Source organism: Arvicola amphibius, chromosome 10, assembly GCF_903992535.2.
Source record: "Arvicola amphibius chromosome 10, mArvAmp1.2, whole genome shotgun sequence".
Classification (NCBI taxonomy): Eukaryota; Metazoa; Chordata; class Mammalia; order Rodentia; family Cricetidae; genus Arvicola; species Arvicola amphibius.
The window spans coordinates 67,201,932-67,222,920 of NC_052056.1; positions in this window are offsets into that span (position 1 = coordinate 67,201,932).

Genomic DNA, 20,989 nt, shown 5'->3' on the forward strand with positions numbered 1-20,989 from the left:
AACTCCTTCAAAGACCCCAGAAAGATACAATGTTACCTAAGTTAACAGGAAGGACATTGTAAGCAACTTCCAAAACTCTAAAATTGACAGAGACATCTCACTGCCTGGACAGTGACCCAAAATTCTTCTGTAACATTGGGGCACCCATCTTCAACCTACAGGCCCATAGTATCCAGCAGACTTTTCCATGAAGCAGGAAATTTCAAAGACAGTTCTGTGTATATTGGCAGTTTGTCAGTCACTTTCTTCTGTGCCCTGCAGAATGTCTGGCAGACTCTTTCATCAAACAGGAACCTTGAAGGACTGTCTCACCTTTGGCAAGTTCAGCAGTCATTTTTTGCTGAATTAATCCAACATACGCATTTTGAATGAGTTCCAGGAAAGCCAAAGATACACAGAGAAACCCTGACTGAAAAAAAAAATCACAAATAAAAATAAAAGAAATAGTTTAAAATAAAGTCACAAAAAGAATGAAAATACACGGAGAATCTGGATACTGTATGTATTGTGTTGTCTTTGAATTGTTTGGCAGCTGAGGAAGGAGCAATACCTGCTAAAAGACACTTGATTATAAATGTTGCTGAATTAATCTAACATATGTATTTTGAAAATGCCTTAACTCCAAAATTTAAGTCAAAAGATATGTTACTTTAGAGAAGAGGTCTGCTTTTGTTTCCATAGGAAATGACGGGCTGGGGATTCACTCAGGGTTAAGAAAAATCAGATTTGATGAAGGAAGACCTCCTGAAAAAATCTCTGATAGGAGTGGATGGCCCACATTATCCAGCATTTCAGAGGGCCTCTATTGGAGTTTCCTCTCATTTCTACATCCAGAACAGCCTCAAAATTGTTGGCTGAGATGATCAAGCCTCACAGAATATTCCATTCAGGACTTGACCATAATCCTAAATTTTCTTAAGTCCCCATAAGATTATAAGCTCCCCAATCAGCAGAAAGTAGCCTGCAAAACTATGCCCAAATTTCCAAAAAATGGATTATGGATGTTTTTCTTTGCTTAGAGTGTTGGTTATAAGTTGTTATGGATAATGGTCTGGAAAAAAGGTAAACAAAGAGATTAGATTCAGAGTTCTTGTTTTGAAATAAAGAGGGGAGGGGAATGCTGTGGGACAATAGTTTTGTACCCTGTAAAGATTTGTCACTTTTATTGGTTTAGTAAAATGCTGATTGGCCAGTAGCCAGGGAGGCAGTATAGGTGAGGCAATGAGAATAGGAGAATTCTGGGAAGAGGAAATGCTCAGTCTGCATTCGTCACCCTGACAAAGAGGAAGCAAGATGGGGATGCCTCACTGATTAAAGGTACCAAGTTATGTGGTTAACATAGACAAGAATTATGGGTTATTTTAAGATGTAAGAGTTAATACAAAACCTGAGCTAATTGACCAACCAGTTTATAGTTAATGTAGACCTCTGTGTCTTTCTTTTGGAACTGAACAGCTGCAGGACTGGGCAGGACAGAAACCTTTGTCAACAAATACTTGGTCCCCAATTGATGATGATATTTGGGGATGTTTGAATGTGTAACCTTACTGAAGAAAGTATGTCACCAAGGTAAGCTTTGAGAGTTTAAACCTCACCCTATTTGACAACGGATTCTCTGCTTCATTTTTTTTTTTTTTTTTTGCTGTTGATCTAAACTCTCAGTGTCCTGATCCAGCAGCCATGCCTCACTGCCATAATGAATTCTTATCCCTCTGTAAATGTAAACGCAAGTAAACTCTTCTTTCGATAAAATTTAGTTGTCTTTGTCATGATATTTTATCACACCAAAAGAAATGTAACTGTCCTAGATAGGGTTACTATTGCTGTGATGAAAAACTATATCCAAGCAACTTGGGGAAGAAAGGTTTATTTCTTCTTACACTTCCAAGTAACAGCCCATCATTGAGGGAAGTCAGGACAGCCTCTTATAAGGCGATCACTCCATGTTTGAAAATAATTAATTAAATTATCTACCAGCAGACATTCAAGATTGCTGGATTGAATGGGGCCATGGGACCACAACAATGAAGAACTCTACAGACAGAGGCTATAGTGTAGTCTGCCCTGCTGTTCTTGAACAATGCCATGGAAAGTATCGGTTCCATTATGCCACTGCAGAGATTTAGAATCTACAAAATCATGAGGGGTCATTTGCTAAGAGCTTTCCATCGTGAGCTGGTTGTAAGCTATCATCTGTTAGAATAGCAAAGTCATGAGAAAAGAGAAATCCAATACCAGGATGCTACGAGCAGAGTTACATTGCCCAGATGGCTCAGGCTCTATGCCACTCTAGTCAAAGTATCCCTCCCTCAGCCAGATTGCTGACATGTGGGCTTCTGTATTGTTTTTGCCCAATGTAAAGTGTAAGCCAAAGACTCAATAGGACCTTCGGAGATCAAGCCTCATTCCAGGCAGCACTAGAAGTGAAGAGCAGAATGAATCACTGTAGTCGGCAGAGTGTCAAACAGAAAACATTGGTTCTTCGCCTGTGGGAAGAGAAATGTCTCCTAGTAAGAACACAGACTCAAGCATGGTGGAAGGAATTGGTCAAGATCCCAGAGGACGGTAACTGAGAAAGTGGGCATAGGGAATGGGTGTGTGAGTAGGGCTGGGGACACAGTGTAACCCACATATATGCTCATGACAAAGAGTAACAACTGACTCTGAAAGAAGCACTTAACAACTCAGTAGGCTGCTGACATGAACCACAAGTGCAATGCATTAACAGCTATAGCCGCTGATCGATTCAACTCTTGTAGAAATAAGATGGATCTGCACCTCCATTTAATTGCAAAGGAAAAAAATAGTCTAAAACAATATTTAAACTCACATATCAATCTTCATTTTCTTTCGTTCAGAATAACTGCAGTAGAAAAGGAAGTTTGACAATAACAGAAGCGCAAATGCTAATAAAACTAACAGTGATAAAAGCAGCAGTTTGTAAAAAGTTATCAAAGAGCTGATCAAGACTAATTTCCAATTTATTATAATTATTAGGCAAATACTTTATTCTCTTTTCATTTGTGTGTGTGCACACGCACACCTTTACATGAGCGTGTGTGTGTGTGTGTGTGTGTGTGTGTGTGTATGCCTGTGTGTTCATGGAAATAAAATGTAGGGTTTCATGCATGTTGGCCATCACTCTACTGACATAGCAGCATTGAGTTAAAGTCATTTCCTTGTTGGTGCATTGAAACCTTCAGCCTGTGGGGAGACCTAATATTATAGTTGGGGAAGTCTATTACCTGGCTAAGGGACTCGCAGGAAGGCAGAAACTACCCTAGGAAAAGACAATTTCACCTTAACTTGTGCCAAAGAAGAAGGAGGAACAGTCAGTCTTTTAAAGAGATAAGGTACTTTTCCTTTCCAGAATTTTCCCTCCCTAGTGCAGCCCCTCCTAGCAATGATGAGGTTCTATTTGTTCTGACCACAGTTAAAAGATACAACTTTTCCTTCCTTTTTTTCTTTCCTTTCTGTCTTTCATTCAGATGTCTTTTTCGGATATGTTTCTTCCTCTAAAGCCCTCCACCCCTACTGTATCAAGTGGCTACCTGCTGCCATCTGGCTAATTTACAAGTGTATTAACTTGTAAATGTGATAAATGGCTTCTTTTTCTTAGGTATTCTCCTCCTCCAGGAAGCTGCTGTGATTTATGGCTTGCTTACCCAGAGCATTTTCTTTTAAACTCTAATGAAACTGTCCTTTTGCTTCTCTGTCTTAGTTGGGGTTTCTATTGCAGTGAAGAGACACCGTGACCACATCAACTTGTATAAGGAAAAACATTTAACTGTGGTAATTACAGATCAGAGGTTTAGTTCATTATTGTCATGGTAGAAAGCAAGGCAGCCTGCAGACAGACATAGTGGACACAGTGCTGGAGTTGAGAGCTTTTACATCTTGATCCAAAGGCAACAGGAAGGGAATTGTCTCACTGGGCATGGCTTGAGCATATATGATACCTAAAAGCCCTTCTCCACAGTGACATATTTTGTCCAACAAGACAACACCTGCTCCTACAAAGTCATACCTCCTAGTAGTACCACTCAGTTTGGGGACCATGGTCTTTCAAACCACCATAGCTTCCATTTCAAGCAGTTCTTGCATCTTTTTATTTATGAGATTAATATCCCAAAAAAGGGATTATGATTTTACCAGTGTTGCATAGTGACCACAGAAGGACTTCCCAATATTTCTGTTATCATTTCCATCATCCAGCGCTTTGGCAAAATGTTTGGCTAACTCAAGAGCTGGCCCTTCCAAGTTCCTGGGCCGCGCATGTTCCATTAAGCGTTCAGGCAACTTACATAGTCACCAAGGGTCCTCAAGCTCTATGTGATCTACGTGCTGCATGGTCAAGTGACCTCCGCATGATGCAGCTATATAAGCCCCTGTGTGTATGCACTAGGCTGCCTTTAAAAGCTAGACACACCTGCTCCACGCTCTCTTCCTGCACCAGCTTCCTCAGGCCTACGCTCATGTCTTTCTCTCTCACAATAAACTCTTTTTTTCATTTTTTTATTAAATTATATAATTTTACAAATTTTCATCTACTCCCCTCTTCTCATTTTCCCTCCCTTCCCCCCTCCCCTCCTCCAGTCCAAGGAGCAGTCAGGGTTCCCTGCCCTGTGGGAAGTCCAAGTTCCTCCCCGATGCATCCAGGTCTAGGAAGGTGAGGATCCAAATAAGACAAAAAGGCAACCTACTGATTGGGAGAAGATCTTCACCAACCCCGCAACAGACAAAGGTCTGACCTCCAAAATATATAAAGAACTCAAGAAACTAGACTTTAAAATGCTAATTAACCCAATTAAAAAATGGGGTACTAATCTGAACAGAGAATTCTCAACTGAAGAAGTTCAAATGGCCAAAAGACACTTAAGGTCATGCTCAACCTCCTTAGCAATCAGGGAAATGCAAATCAAAACAACTTTGAGATACCATCTTACACCTGTCAGATTGGCTAAAATCAAAAACACCAATGATAGCCTTTGCTGGAGAGGATGTGGAGTAAGGGGAACACTCATCCATTGCTGGTGGGAATGCAAACTTATGCAACCACTTTGGAAATCAGTGTGGCAGTTTCTCAGGAAATTCAGGATCAACCTACCCCAGGATCCAGCAATACCACTCCTGGGAATATACCCAAAAGATGCCCTATCATACTACAAAAGCATTTGTTCAGCTATGTTTATAGCAGCATTATTTGTAATAGCCAGATCCTGGAAACAACCTAGATGCCCCTCAATGGAAGAATGGATAAAGAAAGTGTGGAATAGATACACATTAGTGTACTACTCAGCAGTAAATAACAATGACAACTTGAATTTTACATGCAAATGGATGGAAATAGAAAACACCATTCTGAGTGAGGTAACCCAGACCCAAAAAGATGAATATGGTATGTACTCACTCATAAGTGGATTCTAGCCATAAAATTGAGCCTATATTCCAGGATCCTAGAGAAGCTAGAAAGGAAGGTGAACCCAAAGAAAAACATATAGTTATCCTCCTAGATATTGGAAGTAGACAAGATTTACAGGCAAAATTTGAGAGCTTGGGGGTGGGGGTAGGATGGGAGTAAGGGGAGATGGGGAGGGAAAAGTGAGAAGGAGAGGATGGGGAGAGCTTGGGGGAATGGGTCATTTGGGATGGAGGAAGAGTGGATATGGAATCAGGGAAGTAGATATCTTAATTAAGGGAGCCATTTGAAGATAGGCAAGACAATGGACTCTAGAGGGGTTCCTAGGTGTCCAAGGAGATGTCCACAGTTTGCTCCTTGAGCAGCTGAGGAGAGGGGGCCTGAACTGGCCCTTTACTATAGTCACAATAAACTCTTAAAGTGGGCTTCGTTGTGTGTGTCTTCTGATCTGTTCTTCCTCACGCCCTGCTAATTTTAATTTCTGTTACCACTACCACCAAAATCCTAAGCAAATGCTTAAACAATGATTATAGCTGAGGTAAAGCATTTTCAGGCAATGATCAAGATAAACAGGCTCTTTAAACAGAGAAATGGAAGTTCTAAAAAGAAGCTGACAGAAATTCTAAAACTGAAACTACAGTATCAAAAATACTAACATTATGGGCTGAAGAGATTGCTGAATGGTTAGAAGCCCGGTTGTTATTGCATAGGACCTGTGTTAGGTTCCCAGCAACAATCTGTCAGCTCACAACCATTTGTAACTCCAGTTTCAAAAGAGTCAACACCCTCTTCTGACCTCCACAGCCATCAGGCATACATATGGCACATAGACATGTATGCAGACAAAACACTAATACATATAAAATAAAATAAAAAGTAAATGACAAATCTAAAAAACAGAAACAATAAAATTCATTTAATGAACTCACAAGCGAGGTAGAAGAGAAGTCAATAAAGGTTACCTAAATAATGTTTAACAAATAAAAAATAGAAATAGGAAGAGAAGTGAAATTGGAATAATAACATGAGGGTCAATATCATTTTTATAGCTAAAGAACATGGAAAAAGTGAGAAATTGGAATACTTCTTTTCTAAAAATCCAAATGAAATGACTATACTAAAAGAAGCTTTTGGCTGAGACAGACAGTAACAGTCTCCCTGGTTGAGGCAGATAAAAAGGAACAAAGAGGGCCCCGTGATAGAATCTGCCATTACCCTGTGAATTTGTATCAGCTCTCCAGTTAGCTGTGTCTACTTCCTCAGAGAGACTTCCTCATACTTAGGAACTAGAAAAGGCTTCACAGACCTCAGTTTCTCACTCACTTTACAGAACACTGTATGGACTCCGTGACCCCAAGGACGGCTTCCATGTTTTTGCCTTAACATTGACTAGAGTCCACTTTTTTACCCCACACCATAAAACCCTCTTAGGGGGCTGTCCAGCTTTAGCCAGGAGCTTTCTTTATCATGCACTTCATAAAGCTTCCATTTCTCACTCACTCTATGTGGTCCTTGTGCCTCAGTCTTTAGATTTGGTGACAGGAACCCAGAGGACAGAAATGCTACAAAACAACAAAGGGAAAAATAGAAGAAAAAAATGAAAGAAAAATATGATGTATAAATAAAATAAAGATTCAAAGACTAATTTTTCATCAGAAAAAATAAAGTGCAATGAAAAATTACACTAGAGTAGAAAAAAACAAGAATTTGTCATATAATTTATATCAAGAAATATTCTTTGGAATGAGGGTGAATAAGGAATGATGAAATAATACCTATTTAATAATAATACCATATAATAATAATGAATAATGAAATAATGGCAACTTAATAGTGAGTATTGATGAACAATAAAAATATCTGAGATCTCAGTACCCATTGAGTGATTAACATATAGTACATACTGAATTAAAAAATAGTGTAATTAAATGATACTATACAATAAAAGGGTTTTATGCCTGAATGGTTAAAAGAAAATATCCTTTGAGCTTAATGAGAACAACAAAAGAGCTAAATAAAGGCATTTTCTTGTAAACAAAAAATTGGAAACTATAGTTCCCAGTAAAATCACACAGCTTCTTTAGGAGCATATGTAGACAAGGGTAGACAAAAATAGTTTTCACACTGTGGTAGGTTTATTTCTCTTAATGCCAGCCTAGAGAAGACAAAATGTAAATATATATGTACTAGTTTATGTTCCTTTATAAATGAAGAGCTATAGATTATTCCAAAGTTGATAGTGGTTAATTGAATAACACACTTTAGTCATAAGAGTACCTACTTATAAGTAAAATAAAAACATAACAAAGAAATGGTCAAGGGGACAATAGAAGAAATCAACTGCAACTCTAGCGCAGAAAGACAAATGCTAATCCATAAAGGATACAGAGTAACCCAAGGAAGGGACAAAGGACAGAATGGGGATAATGAAAAGCTAATAAGAGCAAGTTGGAGCAGAACAAAACCAACAATCCCATTACTGTAAATGGGCTGAGAACCATAGCTGCATTCTGCTCTAATCCCGTTCACCATCCTCATTTGTAATGAACTGTAAAACAGAGTCAGATTCTTTTCATCTTATCTGAATGAGTTGGCGTGTTACAATAGCCAGTCTGACTCTTCCCCTGCCATATCAATATCGAGTCCGGTTTCCTAAAGCCCAAACCTTGTTACAGAATTCAACTTGAATGATCTTCCTTATTTTCTTATCAAATTTCCCCCATCGACCTAACAGCTCTCAATTCTCTGTGTATAAAAGGTCTTCAATGGAGCCTTAAACCTTAGTGATATCCCTTGTCGATTCCTAAATGTAGCTCACACCTTTGTAGACTACCACACACCCTTTTCCCCATTAGACTCTAATTGCTCCAGGTTCGTGGGCAACTTTTCCTAAGGTTTCTGTGGGAGTTTTGCAGCCTAACTTTCAATTGCTGCTATTAGAGTTCTTCTTTTATCCATGGGTTAGCCCCAAAGGTTCAGACATACCTTAATCTCAGGTCAGCCTAACCTCTCACATCCTGCTGCAGCTCAGAATCCACACTCTCAACTGTCAAAATGTTTGCACTGCCAGAACTGGAGCCTGCATTGCTTCATATCCAGCCCTGCAGCCTTTTTTAAACCACAGATTATAGCCACACCTGTTGCCTGGACATTGCCTTCAGTTCCATTGATACGGTCTTTATGTCTCTCCATCTGTCTTTTTTGAAATACTCTACACAGGCTCTCTGGGAAACTTCCATTCCCCTGGGACACCTAGTTCAAGTGAGTTGTGCAGTCCACCCCTCCTCAGAACCCTGCATTAAAGGAGCATAGATCACATTCAGTTCTCAGGACTGCCAGCTGCCTCCGCTAATCAGCTAAGAACAAGGCTTTGCTTGTCATTGTTCTCATTTTTTTGCACATTCTACTTCTGCACATAATATTCTAAGTTTTTATTGAACATCTACTTTGCTATGACATAAAATAAGAAACATTAAAGAATGGAAAGTTGGGGGTTGGTGTAGGAAGAAGGCCCACTTGTTTGTCCTGGCCTGCCCAGAACCAAACACCACACAGAAATTGTATTAATTAAGTCACTGCTTGGCCCATTAGCTCTAACTTCTTATTGGCTAACTCCTACATCTTAATTTAATCCATTTCTATTAATCTGTGAATCACCACAAGGTCATGGCCTACCAGCAAAGTTCCAGCATGTCTGTCTCTGACAGTGGATCCATGGCATCTCTCTGACTCTGCCTTCTTCCTCCCAGAATTCAGTTTCATCTTCCCCACCTACCTAAGTTCTGCCCTATCAACAGGCCAAGGCAGTTTCTTTATTCATTAATGGAAATCACTGCACAGAGAGGGGTCTCCCACATCAGGTTGGACTGTGCTTAAGAGCACTGGTGTTGATCAGAGAACTGGGGTTGGATTCCCAGTAGCTACACGGCACCTAACAACTGCCTGTAACTCTAGTTGTAAGGGATCTGATGCCTTCTCCTGGCCTGTGTGGACACCAGGGATGCCAAGAGGTTTTCAGACATAGATGCAGTCCAAACACTTGTACATAGAAAACACAAACAAGTAAATATTTTTGCAAAAATAGGAGAGTTGTGATCGTTTAATAGTCATAAACAACTACTGAACAATAATAAGGTTATACTGGATTCTAGTCCCTTAGTTCAACTTCAGTTCACTCAACATCCACAAATAGCTAGACCTCTGCATGGGAAGAGCAGGAAGAATCATACTGACTAGTTACCAGGACAGTCAAACTTAGGTGTCCTGTGTGTAAGGCATCCCTGCCTAAAGTTAATTTAAATGTTAATGTCAAAACTGATGATAATCTTTAGTCAGCCATTTGATTTTGTTTTTGTTTTTATTTTTGTTTTTGCCAGTGTTCAGACAGATAAGAGCACATACAAAATTGCAATAGATACTGACAGCACTTGGCTGCCCCAACTGTGGCACCCCAGAGTAAAAGAAAGATTAAATATTAATTTTTTCTATCAAAGGCTGTAAGCCTATTTATCACAAGGACATGGAATCCTTTTATCTCCCCCATCACTTAAATATCATTTAAATAGCAGAACTCAAATCATCTCCACTTTAAAAATTGCTTTCTCTAATAATAAAGTTGGGATTCAGTGGCGTCCCAAATGATAAATGCTTTCCAGTTATAAGGCCTCAGATTTAGGGAATCATACCATTAAATAGATTTATAAACTTCAGTAACTAACTGAGCTCCCCACCCCCCAGGTGACAACCCCAAAAAAGAAACATAATCTGCAGCAGGATTGGTTTGAATGGGAAGATTACAAGTACTGAAGGTGGGTAGGCTAATCCCAATGGTTTAGGCCAGCATCTACTGTCTAAACTTGGATTGTTGAAGCGTTGAGCAATGAATTCTTGTTTGACTTCTCCTCAGGGTTAGGGTATCATGGGATATTTGTTATGTTTGCATATCAAAACTCCACATCATTTGCTGTGATCCCACACTGGCTGCCCTCAAATCTACATTTTGTTCGTGGAAAAGGGTAGCTAATTATTTTCTCTATCCGATTGGTCCGTTTGTTTTCAATCAGAAGAACTAAGCCAGGCTGTTATTGCATTTGCTGTACTGGACCTTATGGGCATTTCTGCTTCAAACATTGTTGAGTTCGGAAAATAAATGCATGAAGACCAGTATTCTACCTGCACTCTGAGAGACAGCTGTTTGGTTTATTTGTCTGTCTGTCTGTTTATTAAAATAGGCTTAATCTCAGGGTTATCTTTATAGTGCTCTCATCACCCTCTACTATGATATAAAAGTCAGAATTACACTCTGAGATTATAAAACAAGAATTTGTGTAAAAAGAAACCGATTTTCCCCAAATTACGTAGCACATTATCTTTATTCTCATTTGTGAAAAATAAGGAGAAAATAAAGAACAGAACCAACCTCCCAATTCTTCTCTTTTGTAAGATTTAACATCAATGAGTTTGCATTTCCTGCTGTGACCCCAGTGCTTAAAGATGTGTCTGATGTCTACCACTCACACATAGATGACCTGCTGGGCCCACGAGCAAGAGGAAAGGCAAACATAAGGAAAAGCCCTTCCTAGACGGATTGATCATTTATAGTCAGTGACAGGAAGCTGTTTAATGATCACATGGATCAAAGCAAAACACCAGCCCTTGAACTTGTCGAAAATGCTGAGGGAAGGTGGGAAAAAAAATTGTGACTGGCAGGGAGAGTCAGGCTGTGGTACTTCACCTGGATGTTAAAGAAGGGGAAGGGCTTATGAAGGGTGGGAAAGCAGGGGGAGGGTTCAGTCTGGGTTAATGGCAAATCATGAACAAAGCGAGAGGATGAGCTAGGGGAAAAGGAGTCTGAATATGAAGAGGCAAGACACAAAAGTTGGAAAGACAAATTTTTGTAGAGAATTTAAGTGATGTACAGAATATCTGGTCCTTGGTCTTTGGGAAATTCAAACCTCTAAAACTCATGCTTGGTGTCAGTGTCTGCAAAGAGCTCTCATAGCTAAAGTATAAAAGAAGAGCAGACATGAGGAAAAGAAAAATAAAATGGAAAAAGAATGAGAGTTTGTTGCTGTCATCAGGCACAAATGAGGATGCTTGAAACTGTGTTGTTGACAGCCCAATGCAGGAGCAAATGATGAGACAATTTTCAAAGCAAGATTGTCTGCTCTAAGTTAAGGATGAGCATGGCTCAGTGATCAAATTGAATCAAGCTGTTATCTTGGTTAGAATCCCAGCTTCTTATGGTTTTGGATGAGTTTCAGGTTTTAGAAACATATCAATAGAATTCTTACTTGAGCACAAAAGTAGCAGTGTTTTGTGACTAATGTGAATCCTTTTAAACTAGACACAAGCAAAAGTGATGTTGAAAATGTCAAATAGTAATAAACATTCTATGGTTCTTTTTGTTGTTTGAGGCAGGGTCTCTCATTCTATAGTCCACCCAGACTTGGCTTGAACTCAGAGCTATCCTCATAACTTCCAAGTGATGGGATAATAAGCAGAGCCACTATGAGTGGCAATTACCTTCTTAGACAATAAAATATAAGGAAAGGTATGATCCTGCACAGAGAATCAAATACCAAGTATTCTGCTACCCTTGTTGACTAAGTTACTGGCTCATTTCTCAATTTGAATACAATGTTCAAGAAGTACATGATATAATACTTTCAAAGTAAACAATAAATAATATTTTCAATATTTGTTTTTAAGACAATTGAATTTATTTATCTATTTATTTTTTATTTTGTATGTGGGGTGCATGTGCTATGACTTACATGTGGATTGGTTCCTTTCACTATGAGGGGCCTTGAGATTGAACTGAGGTCACCAAGTTTGACTGTAAGCATCATTACCAGCTGAGCTATGCTGTCACTTCAAAGCTATATAGATAATCAACAAATGTAATCATTCTTCTTATTTTGTGCACCCATTTTTGTGTATATGCAAATATATACATGCATTCATATGTGTGTAGGTGATCATGTATGTGAAGGTGTGTACTGTGTGCTCATGAGTCTAGCCAGGAATCAACCTTGGCTTTCATTGATCGTGCATTTTACTGATGGAGGACTCCCATTGGCTAATAAAGAAACTGCCTGGCCCATTTGATTGGCCAACCTTTAGGTGGGTGGAGTAGAGAGAATAGGAAAAAGGAAGTGAGGTAGATGGCTCAAAAAATTGTCCCACCTCTCCTCTCTGGGCCAGACTGCCATGCCTCTCCTCAGGGAGACAGATGAGATGAAGCTAGCTGCCAGGACAGACATGCTGAATCTTTCCCAGTAAGACACCATTCGTGGTGTTACACAGATTATTAGATATGGGTTAGTCAAGATGTGAGTAAGAGGCTGAAATTAATGGGCCAGGCAGTGTTTAAAAGAATACAGTTTGTGTGTTGTTATTTCGGGGCATAAGCTAGCCAGTGGCTGGGAGCCGGGCAGCAGGAATGCAGCCCGCCTAGCTACACACTACATTTTACTGTTGTCGTTGTGTTTATTATTTTATTGTTTTACTTTACATGCATTTTATTCTATGTTAAAAAATGCTGGTGGCCAGTAAGCCCCATAAACCTTTCTGCTTCCACACCCCTGTGATAGCAAGTTTCTGCCACCATGCCAGGCATTTTTAATGTGGGTGTGCGGGATTGAACTTGAGTCCTGATATTTCCAGTACAAGCACTAAGCTAAGCTGTCTTCCCAGACTCCCAACTCTTATATTTTTATGGCATGAAATAACTATTTGAGAAGACTGTGGTGTAAGGGAAAGCATTAACTTTCTCTCTTCAAAACAGAGCACCACTTCAGCAACATCTACAAATAACATCTGCCTGCTTCTTTTAGCTCTCATTTCCATAAAATATTTTTCTATTAATATCCTCCATTCACAGACTGTTAACATTGTAAACACTTGTCATTTTTAAGTATACAGAATAAATACTTTTATCGAAGGCGTAGCTAATGATTAGTAATAGCTTTTGAAGAACGTACAGTTCCCTCAAATTTTAGTACAGGTTGTTGTATTATATGCTTCCTACCTCTTTCAAATGTTAGTTTATAATGTTATTCTAAACACTTCAGTAAAAATAACATTGTGTTTAAAAGTGAGACTGGGGACATGCCACCTAATAATTTTGCATAGACATGACTTAGGCTAACCACAAATAGGTAATTTACAACAGTGTTATTTGAGTCTGGAAAATCAAAGCCTTCTCCACAACAGTCAAATTAGTCTGAAATCTACAGATTGGTCCAGACAGGAGGTGTCTATGTTCCTTGCATAGAAACATTTTAGTACAAACAAGGATCATCTAACTTTGAAGGTCATTATAGAATTTAGGTTTTATCAGGCTTAGCAAAGTAGTATTTTATCAGTAATTCCAGACAGGTAGTCTAGGGGAAAAGACATATTCAAGCTTGTTTGTTAATGCTACAAATGTAGTTTTAAAATAATCTACAAATATAATTCTTAATACACTGTTTACATTTGTTGGCTTTGAAATGTTGAAAAACACAGGGAATATACATATTCAGCCTGAAAAAAATGATGACTCTTATCTCTTGTGAGATAAATAAATAATTTTTCTTTCACTTTTGATTTCTTTTTGGACTGACTTTGGTTTTGATTTTTTAATTACTTCACGAGAAAGACTCTAAAATAACAAAAAACTGAACGCTACAAGTAATCATGAAATTGAAGGAAATAAAACCAAACAAAATCCCTCACAAATCAGGGATCTCAGCATGGTCTGGGGGACCCCTTTTCTATTTAGCACTAAGCTTTTCAGACAGGTGCTTCAGTTTTCCTTTTTTTTTCTAGATATATGGCGTTGACTGTGTACTTTCCACTGGGACCAAAATGAATATCACTTCTCCTTGATACGAACTGTATGAACTCTTATAGGATTATAGAGAAAAAAACTTGTAAAAAATAGAATTTTAAGGAAATTTTACATCATTTTAAAATAATATTCTTATTATTACAGCTAGAATTATAGAAACAGCAGTAAAGCAATTCATTTGTCTAAGAATTTGAGATCTACAGTTTTCTTTTGAAATTCCTAATTTTAAAAGAGCCTGAAGGAAACTGAGAATTTCCTATGCGGTTATTTCTCAAGGAGTATTTTCTATAAAGCGTGCATCCCACTGAGGCGGCATTTGTCAGTAGGCAGGTGGCCGGACGAGGGCTATAGCTCGCTGCTACAGCATACTCACCCCTAGCCTGTGTCAGGTCCCAGCTCAATCCCTGGCATCCCCAAAACAATCCCGTTGGGATGATGTGAGCAAACTACACAGACATGATTGTATGAGGATGGCATGATGAACCTCAGCATTTTGTGAGCTGACTAAATATACCAAGGAAAAATAATAACAAAACGAAGTTCTAAAACACTAAAAGTAAGCAGAACCTCTTTATTCTCTTTATGTCCCCAAATGACAAATTTAAAGAGAAAAGACCGGATTGTGGGGCAATGGAACAAGCTAGTAATTGTTGAATATTTGGTAAAAAAAAAAAATAATACATTCATAAGAGATCACACAAATAAAATTTTCAGGTGCAATTAAAATAGAAAGCCAACAAAGTTCAAGGCTTCAGCTAAAGGTGAGTGATTCCTAGTCTAGCCATGACAAATCCCATTTGTCAGAGACATCTAATTACCCCCGAGCCTGTGTAATGATGGTGTGTGAGAAACACTGCATTCCTAGGAGCTTTTGTTGTGTGTGAGAATTAGCCCATCACAAAGGAGTTCAAAAATAACTGTAATGATTCACATTTACTGGAGAGTCTTAGTCTTTTCTTCAAATAAATGTGATAGTGACCAAAACCAAAACATTGGGGGGGGGGTTGTTAGAATAGTGTCGATTTACTGAACTCTCTAAAATATATTTATCTTATCTTTTCAGATTATGATGTAATTGCATGATTTTCCCCTTTCCTTTCCTCCTTCCAAATCAACTATACACTGTTTCTTGCTCTCCTTCAAACTCATTCTTTTTTCTTTGTCATTATACACATGCGTGCACACACACACACACACACACACACACACACACACACACATTTGTTTATATTCCTAAAAGCATAAATAAAACTCTCTCAATCTGCATAACGCTTCTTGCATGTATAAATTAACAGGACTGACTGTCTTTTAAAGACAGTGTCATTCTATAGCTCATTCTGTCCTTGACTTCTCAGTGCTCCTGCCTCAGTCTCCCAAGTGACAGTCCATTCTTGGTCCTTACTGAGCAATGACTGAAAAACGCCTTGTAAGTCAGACGTCTAACCTGGTACTTGATGTGCCATGCAGAGTTTTTACATGTGTGCAAGAATCCAGTACCCTGTGAAACAGACAATAACTAACAAACCCAAGGTTTCCAAGCTCCCATGAAATGGTAGAGGAACCATGAAAGGCAGGAATAAATAGAGGTAAGCCCAAAGATATCCAAATTCAGGGCACTAAACTTTTAGGATTTCCCATCTGGTCTTCTCCCTTCACTGTCTGGTGGCTTTTTTAATTACAGCAATGACTCCAGAAAGTCTGTGTTTCCAAGCAGGTCTGGGCTTAGATTGCCTACAACCTTACACCCAAGAATGGTAAATTTTTTTCATATATATATATATATATATATATATATATATATATATATATATATATATACTGATCCCAGTTCCTCTTCCATAACTCCTCCTCACCTCCACTCAACTCCATACCCTGCTTTTCTTTCTCTTTAGAAAACAGACAAACAAAAAACAAAATTAAACACACATATACAATCAAAGTGAAAACACAAGAAACATGCACATACACAAAAGCACAAGACTGGAAACTATAATATGTAAACAAAAGACAAGTAAGACAAAAAATGCCCAACCAAAGCAAATTAAGATAAAAACTACTGAGTTTGATTTGTTGGTCATCTACTACGGGTCCTGTGGTCTACCTGCCTCCCCTTAAGTGTGGCTAACATATTCAGTGACATTCCATTGGAGAAAACTACCTTGTCCTTTGCCAGCGATAACAATTAGAGATACTTTCTTGGTTAGAGATGAGAGCGTTGTGTCTGCTTCCCTATTTCAGTGCTGGAACCCTATCTTCCTTGAACCTGTGTAGGCCCTGTGCTTTACCAGCATTATTGTTATAAAGCATTAGTGACCAGTTTGGATCACATACACAAGTCAGATTACAGCATTGCGGTTCACATGCTTTGCCATCGAAGACAAAGAGAACTTGGAGCTTGATGGAGAATACATGGAGGAAGAAAAGTTTCAAAAGAAAACAGTTTTATAATCAGAAGAACAGGAGCAACCCTGACAACTCCCATCAGATGTCCATGTCTGGAGGAAGAGATACGGGTAAAACCAATTATGGTCCCAACATATTTGCAATTTAACAATCAGCAACGAAAATCATCACTAACACGACAGAATGAATACCATCCAGAAGCAGGAGAAATCCCTGTGGACAGAGATTGCTCTACAACAAAAATGACAGACAGGAAAGATTTCTGAAAAGGTCCTGTTTGAGATGAGCCATCTTAAATAATGGCAGAGGGTTGACCAACCAAAGGGAAACAAGGGAATTATTAATAAAGCTCTTCTGAGGATTTTTAATTTTGCATGAAGAAAGGTACTCTTGGAGCACCCTTAAAAATCGCCTCTAAAGGAGAAGAAAAGGTAGATTTAGGAAGGGGAATGAATGCTTAGACTGAGGAGGCCCTTACGTTTCATGATAACTTCAAACACTCATAGACTAGCCAGGTGCTCTGCTTTTAGATCAACCAGTTACTAGTCATATGTCAACCATCTATAAGCAGGCTGGAGAGATGGCTCAGCGGTTCAGAGCACTGCCTGCTCTTCCAAAGGCCCTGAGTTCAATTTCCAGCAAAGACATGATGACTCACAACCATCTATAATAAGATCTGGTGCCCTCTTCAGGAAGAGACCTGGTCAGTTGTCCTCATTAACTTAGACCAAGAAAGCCAATATGGACAAATTCAACAGACCCATCATATACAGGCTGCCCATGGATGCTTCATCATTGCCAGGGTGTAAATTTCACTTTCAAATCTTAATGAATGAGTGGAGAGGTCCACGAGCTGGCAGGCAACACTCTCTCATTCACTCCCATTCACAGCTCCGTCACACATCTCTATGACAAGAATCTGGATGTAGAAACAACTGGGTCTAGGTTTAGGTAGCTTAATTCTTACAAGAATATATATGCATTGTTAGTTACCACGAGAAAATGAAATAGGGATAGCAACACAAAACTGCTTAAAATGATGTGACTCGAATAGCACCCTCTAATTTCTGTATAGTTTCCACAGGTCAGGAGCCCACGTACCTGCTAGATGGCTCATGTCTCACATGCCTAGCATCCAAGAGGTAGCTGATGCTTCACCCCATCCGGAGGTGGACGTTCCCTTCCAAAGGTATTCTTCCTGTTAGTCAAGCTCACTTCCTTTTGTTTCTAGAAGACATGGTGGTGTCCATCTTCTTCAAGACCAGTGAGAGAAAGCACTTGAATATTCCAAATCTGTCATTTAAAACAAAGAAAAATAATTCCTGTGTGCTTAAGTTGGATCTACCCAAATAATTTCCTTTTTGCTAAATAAAAGTAAATTAATTTGGGACATTAACTATATCAATGAGAGTCATTTTCCTGTGTTATAACCTGATTATAATACTGAAACCTATCCATACTCAAAATAGATATTTATATGGGAGGTAATGATACCCATGATCAATAATCTCAAGAGTCATTTTAGAATTCTTCCTACTGTACCTAATTTAATTTTGATAAAAAAAAAAAACAAAAAGACCTGAATGAACTGAATGATGGAATGCTACCAGAGACCATCTCTTCTCGCCTGATACATATATGTATTGCCATATACATATATGGAGGGCATCATGATAAGTCAGCCATAAATAAGTAGATAAACAAATAAATTCAAAAGGACAATACATTATCTCAATTATTAAGGTGTACCTTATTCTAAGGGTATATTGGACATAAATTATTACTGTATAGCATATTAGCATGATGTTTATAGTAGTATTTATGTCATCTACATAATAACCTTTTAAAGTTTTGTAGCTGGACATTTGTAACACAAGAAATAAATAACCCTGTAGTCTTGCAGAGGTAGTTATTAAAAATATACATACTACTATAGGTATATGCTTAATTTATTTTCTGTTTGGGTTGGGTATTCAAAAAAGTTTGAAGGCTATAGCCATAAACAACAACAACAACAACAACAGCAACAACAAAAGGATACTGAGAATGAATGCTAAGGTTATGATAAAAATAAGATTGTTGGGTATCATGTGGAAAGTAGATTGGTAATAAAACACAAAGTACAAGGAGGCCAGTTAAGAGAGTATTGGATTAGTGAGCGATGCAGGGAGAAAGGAAACCGTAAGGGGAAAAGGAACAAAAAGAAAGGGTAACAAAATGCATAAGCATGAGAGCATGGGAGCAAGAGATTGGAAAGATGGGGATCGGTGAGACTGGTTCAAGGGAACTAGTGAAGACAGTGGGGGGGGCAGAGAAGAACAAAGTGTACAAGCGTGCGTGAAAACACCACAATGAAAGCCTTAGATTTATGTGTTGAGTTAACAAAAGAAAGGTAGAAAGAAATAAAGAAAGAGAAGGGAGGAAGGGAGGGAGGGAGGGGAGGCGAAGGGAGAGAAAGGGAAAGTTTTGAGGAAAAGAAAGTTGATGTAAGTACACCAGTCTCACTAGTCCCTGATACTGACCTTTGGATGAAGAGGATGTAGTCATTCGGTGACTGAGACCAATGTCAGAATAAACCAGCAAATGGATGTATCTAGAAAACATCATATTGAATGCGGTAATCCAAACCCAGAAAGACAAATATCATATGTATTCACTCATAAGTATCTTTTAGACCTAAAGCAAAGAAAAACCAGCCTACAATTTATAATCCCAGAGAACCTAGAAAATAAAGAGGACCCTAAGATAGAAATACATGGATCTAATCTACATGGGAAATAGTAAAAAACAAGATCTCCTGAGTAAATTGGGAGCATGGGGATCACAGGAGAGAGTAGGAGAGCAAGGGAGAGGAAACAAGGATGGTGGAGAAAAAATATATAGCTCAACAAAAACGATAGAAAAACACAATGTAAATAAACAAAGAGGGTGAATAAAAATAAGCAGAACATTGGTTTGCCAGCCGGGTGATGTGTCTCTGACTTTGTATTGGTCTCAGGAGGTCATGGCCCCTCGGAGGCTATGCAACATCTAAAAACTGAGCTAGTGCCACATCCGTGTCTGCTCTGTGCTTGTTTCTGAAAGAGCAAAGAAAGGGGAAGGAATTGTAAAAGAATTGAGCACTATCATAACCACTCAGCCCAGACATCTACCAATCCCTGGGAGGCAGCTGACACGGAGAGAGGCTTGTTCTTCTGAGAAAGCAACACTACCCTTATGAACTCTAAGGTGTGTGTGACTGACCGACCTAAACATTCTGAAGCAGCGGAAACACTGCAAGGTCCCTCCATTTGGTGTCCTGGAAGTGAGGTTTTTGTTTCTGTTGTGGATCTGTTAAGAAAAAGAAGAGCACCACATTTAGACACGGTTCTTTGTGGAAATGTTCTCAACCACAGAAAATCTGATTTAAAATTAACTGGTTCAAAGAAAATCTGAATGCAATGATCACACAGTACAACATTAAAGCAGAATTTACTGTTAGATTAAATAACCCCAAATAGTGCCAGAAACACCCTGCAAATAGAACATGATTTGGATATGAAGCTGTTCTTTTACTTTAAGGCAGAGTAAATAAAGGTGAGTCTAGCTACATGTTCCACACACATATAAACTGTCCCAATTAAAAAAAATAAAGAAAAATATCTGTAGATGTGTATCAAAAATAAATAAATAAGTAAAAATAAGAAATTCTTTTGGCAGCCCTCCATTAGTGTTTGATTTTAAAGTTATATTCAATTTAACAAGAGGCAATACTGAATTCCCATCCTCTTTTATTTTTATTAAATAATTATAACTCATATTGTTTTAAAAGTAGATTACTCCTTAAGTAATACACTTGTTTCAGTTTGTGGGAAAGAATATTTTGGTTTGGTTTAGTTTGGTTTGGTTTTTCAAGACAAAGTTTCTCTGTGTAGCTTCGGAGCCTGCTCTATAGCCCAGGCTAGCCTTGAAATCATAGCGATCCACCTGCCTCTGCCTCCAGAGTGCTGGAATTGAAGGTGTGTAACCCATTGGGAAAGAATGTTAAACACTATTCCCAAATTATAATCCTGCCGAACTATGTCATCAATGACATGTATGCCCTCAGTCTCAGGGAACTGTAGAATATATGTAATACCTAGAATAATTTAAGCCTGAAAAATACGTTGGTGCCCTTTCAAAGACTCTGTGAGCAGCTGCTTTAGATTAACTGAAAACTCTTTATTTTCTTTACATCCAAAGAACTCAGTCCCAATGGCCACATAACATGAAGGCAGGTGAGTTAACACCAATCAATAATGACTTTCACATTAAGTGAGTAACAGATAAGATAATCTTGTCTGAATTTTTAC